Raw genomic sequence first — 4,948 nt, 5'->3', positions numbered from 1 at the left:
CTCAATAACTAACCAGTTATGCTTGTAAAGTTAAATGGCATATTCAGAAACTCAGCTGGCCTGCCGCCAGCACGTTAGTAAGGTTAAGCTGAATCCTGACGATGCCCACCATGCTGTTTCACTGTTCAACCTCAACAACTACTACCAAAAATGGACTAGGTCATTCAGTGGACATTTGGGTACCTGAAATAATAGAGCCATGAATTCACAAACTGCAGTGCACAATTCAATGATGTTTATTATTTTCACAAAGTTGTACAACCATTAGCAAAACCAAAGTATAGAACATTGCCATCACCCTAAGAAGAAACCCCATACCCATTAGTAGTCATTTCCCATCCTACCTCTCAAAACTACAAGCAGTAGGCAGCCATTAATTTATTTTCCATGTCCATAAATTTGCCTATTATTGGCATTTCTTATAAATAGAATTATATAGTGTATGGGCATTTGTAACTATCAACTTTCACTTAGCATATCGCTTTCAAAATCCATCCATGGTTTAGCTTTATTGTTGAATAAAATTTCATTGAATCAACATAAAACATTATATTTATCTGTTCAGTAGTTAATGGACACTTGGCTATTTCTACTTTTTGGGTATTATGAATAATGCTGCTATGAACATTTATGTACAAGTTTTCAAATGCACATATGATTTCATTTCTCTTGGACATATAAATAAAAGTGGAATTGCTGGGTCATACAATTAACTATGTTTAATCTTTTAAAGAACTGCCAGACTAATTTCTAAAAGAGCTGCTTTCAGAAGCTTAAATTTTGAAACTATAAAAAATTTACATATACATGTACATTGTACATTGACATGTACATTGTAATAAGACTGATATGGATTATAATCCTTAAAAGTAATAACTATTAATTAATTCATTCATTAATTAATTATTTTAAAGTCAGTCTGCCACATGCAGCACCTCATTTGGATGTGTCTGGAGTCTTGGAAGCTTGACTACCCTACGTTCTTCTACTAATGGACCTTGAAAGCTTGTTTGGAGGTTCTAGCAGGGGAGCACAGCTACTCGTATATCCTTGACCGTAGAACGATCTTTTCCTCTATAGGGGAAGGTCGTCCTCTTCCACCGATCGTGCAGCTTCAGGACAGATGCAAAGGAAGCGGTGAGGAAGGAAGGGGACACCTGCCTAGACAGCCAGATCACCCGAATCACCCTGGCAATCAATGAGGTGACAGATGTCGCAACCAGAGCGCCCTCACATTCAGTAATAACTTTTTAAAGGGGACATATTAAACTTATAAGTGGAAAAGATTAAAGTTTTAATATCTATTGGGCCCAGGGCCTCTTTTATTCCAAATATTTTGGTTAGAAATAACTAAGATCCCTAGAATTTTATGTAAATATTAACATTCTTAAATGAAATAAAATGTTTTCCACTGTTTCTCTCTGGATAGTTGGCTAACTATATATTTTAGCAAAACAAATGAAATCTCATTACACCAGAGCAATACTTCCCACATTGTTTATTACACACCTTTTCTTTTAATTTTATACCAATATAGTTTAATCTTTCCTTGTAACTTAATTTTTAAAAAAATCAAGTGTTTTTTTTCAAGGTGGTATAAACTAATATAAGATTTCTATCTTTTTACATGTTTTTATTAAATTCATAAATATTTACATTAGTATAACAAATAATAAAAAGTGACTAAAAGTGTCATTTAAAATTGATAACATATTACGAATTGAAAATAAAAATTGAATATTGCCTATATTTAGTATCTATAACAATCTTCTCTTCATTTGTCTATTAATCTTATATTTAGCATCTAGAACAGTCTAGACAGGGTATGGGAAGATTCTACTCTGGGTTATCTTTACAAGCACCAACAAGTTTTCTATTGAAAGTAACTAGCTGATTACTCTAACTGAAGAACCCAATCAAAGGTCTTTAGTGTCGATGTTTATATATACGATGCTGGAATATCTGAGTTAAGAATCTAGCAATTAATGCAGATACCAAAACTAAAAAAGCATATGGATAAAGCAAAGAGAATGCATAAAGATTACTTAGAAAATAATTTTATTAATACCAACATAGAGAATGTAAGACATAGCAAGACACAGAAAAAAATAATATAATATTTTAAAAAATAAACAGAGACCCAGAAAGTACATTTGGAATTTAAAAATATTATACCAAAAAAAAATTCATATTCTTTTTTGAAAATAAAATTGAGTAAACTTTCCAGAAAGTAAAGGAAAACATCTACAAATGAAAAAGAAAAAAGAGAATAAAACCAATTGAGAGGTGACATCAGAAACATGGCAGAGTGAGAGATATCCCCAAATCCCTCCCAAGGGCGCTCTGTTTAGAGAACATCTAAAACTCAACAAAAATCACCCAAACCGTACACCAGTGTGGGCTCTGCTCATAAGAGCTACCACAGCTCAGAACTCTGGGAGTCAGGAAGTGGACTGGGAGAAACGAAGAGGCTGCCTCTCACAGCAAGAACTCCCAGAAGAAGGAGGGGGAAGGGAGAAGGTGTGGCAAGTTCCCTGAACAGCCCTGCCTGGAAGTACTGTGAGCTCCATGCAGCTGGTGGCAGTGTGGAGTGATCAGGGTAGAAATCAGAGAAGTGAGGATGGCAGAGAAGCAACAGTTGATTATTACCAGCTGTGGTGGCAAAACCGAGGCTGAGCAACAGCCTCCATCCCCCAACCCAGAGGGTCCCTCCCCCATACCCTCTGAGACGGACCACCACAGAATCCCAGGGGGAATCTGAGCAAACACTACTAAAACTGTTGTTAACATTGACAGGAACTGAGACTGAGGGTAGAGAGCATGATTAAACATTTATAAGGAAAAAAAGACATTATTAAGACTTTAAATAAAGCAGAGATCCAAGAGGCTTAGACACCAGCTACTGGAAACCAAAAGAAAAACACCTTATTTGCAACAGGCTAGGGACGATTATATAACCTTATTTCGGGGGGGTGGGGGAGGGGGAAGCAGAATACACTTCCATTAATGCCCAGGCAGAGAAATAGTCCATTAAATAGCATGAACAACCAAGATGACAAGGCAGCTCAGAAAGAAAGAGAAAAATCTCCAGAAAACAAGCTTACAGACATAGAAATACGCAACTTAAATGACAGAAAATTCAAGATGGTACTTCTGAAAACACTTAATGAGATACAAAACAATTTATATCAACAATTTTAGGAATTGAAAAAACAACTAAATGAGCAGAATGAGTTCTTTAGTAAGGAAATTGAAACCCTCAAAAAAACACAAATAAAACTTCTGAAGAGTTGAAAAATGAAATAGCAAACTTGGGAAATAGAGTCAACAAATGCAGAAAAGGATCAGTGATATTGAAGACAGAAATCTAGAAATAAATCAGAAGGAAGAAGAGAGAATCCAAAGAATAAAAAATAATTAAAGAGAAATACAAGAACTAGCTGATATCATCAGGAGAGAAAACATAAGAATAATGGGGATTATAGAGGGCGAGGAAAAGGAGCAGGGACTAGAAAGCATTTTCAGACAAATAGTGAACGAGAATTTCCCAAATGTAAGGAATGAGATGAAGATAGGAATTCAGGAAGTTAACAGAACATCCAATTACCTCAACCCAAAAAGGCCTTCACCAAGACACATTATATTAAAATTATCAAAAATCAATGATAGAGAAAGAATTCTCAGGGCAGCCAGAGAAAAGAAATCTGTAACTTATAAAGGAAAACCCATTAGATTATCGTTGGACTTCTCAGCACAAACCTTACACCCCAGAAAGGAGTGGAATCAAATATTCAAAGTATTAAATGAAAGGAACTACCAGCCTAGAATAATGTATCCAACTAAGCTCTCCTTTAGATATGAAGGAGAAATAAAGAGCTTTCCAGATACAAAAATTGAGAGAATTCTCTACTATGAGTCCTGCACTACAAGAAATACTGAAAGGGGTAAGCTCACCTAAAATAAAATGACAAAACAATACATAACTACGAGTAAGGTGACTAGCAGGCAGATAGAAGCAGAGGACTGCAACCCTTAGTAAAAACAGGGCATGATAAGCTTAAACAATAAGAAGAGATTTTCTATAGCAAGACAGTAATGAATGTTCAAAATATATAGGGACAAATTGAGAAAACAATGACAGAAAAGGGATTCAAAGATCCAAATTTGCAAAGGGGCCTAATATCAAAAATATACCAAGATCTCACACAACTCAATAACAACAAAAAATGAGCAATCCACTCAAAAAATAGTCAGAAGACTTGGACAGATGCTTCTCCCTAGAGGACATTCAAATGGTCAACAAATATGTGAAAAGATGCTCAACATCACTAGCTATTATAGGAATGCAAATCAAAATCACAAAGAGATACCATCTCGCAACTGTTAGAATAGCTGTTCTCAATAGAACAAATAATAACAAATGATGGAGAGGATGCGGAGAAAAAGAAACCCTCACACACTGCTGATGGGACTGCAATTTGGTACAGCCACTATAGAAAACAGTATGGAGGTTCCTCAAAAAACTAAGAATGGATCTACTATATGATCCAGCAATCCTTCTACTGGATATTTACCCCAAAGACTTAAAAACTCGTATCTGAAAAGATATTTGCACACTGATGTTCATAGTAGCATTATTCACGGTAGCCAGAACATGGAAGCAACTGACACGTCCTATGATAAATGATTGGCTAAAGAAGCTGTGATGCATATATACAATGGAATATTATTCAGCCATAAGAAGAGATGAAATACTGCCATTTGTGACAATATGGATGGACCTTGAGGTAATCATGCTAAGCGAAATATACCAGACAATAAAAATTGAAAACCATATGATATCACTTATATGTGGGATATAAATGTAAGAGTGACAAACAGAGACTCATGGACATGGACAGTAGACGAGAGGGGATGGGGGAAGGAGGAGGAAAGAGGGAGATTGGTT

The sequence above is a fragment of the Pteropus alecto genome, unplaced genomic scaffold, assembly GCF_000325575.1.
Source record: "Pteropus alecto unplaced genomic scaffold, ASM32557v1 scaffold24, whole genome shotgun sequence".
NCBI lineage: Eukaryota > Metazoa > Chordata > Mammalia > Chiroptera > Pteropodidae > Pteropus > Pteropus alecto.
This window is presented reverse-complemented; position numbering follows the sequence as displayed.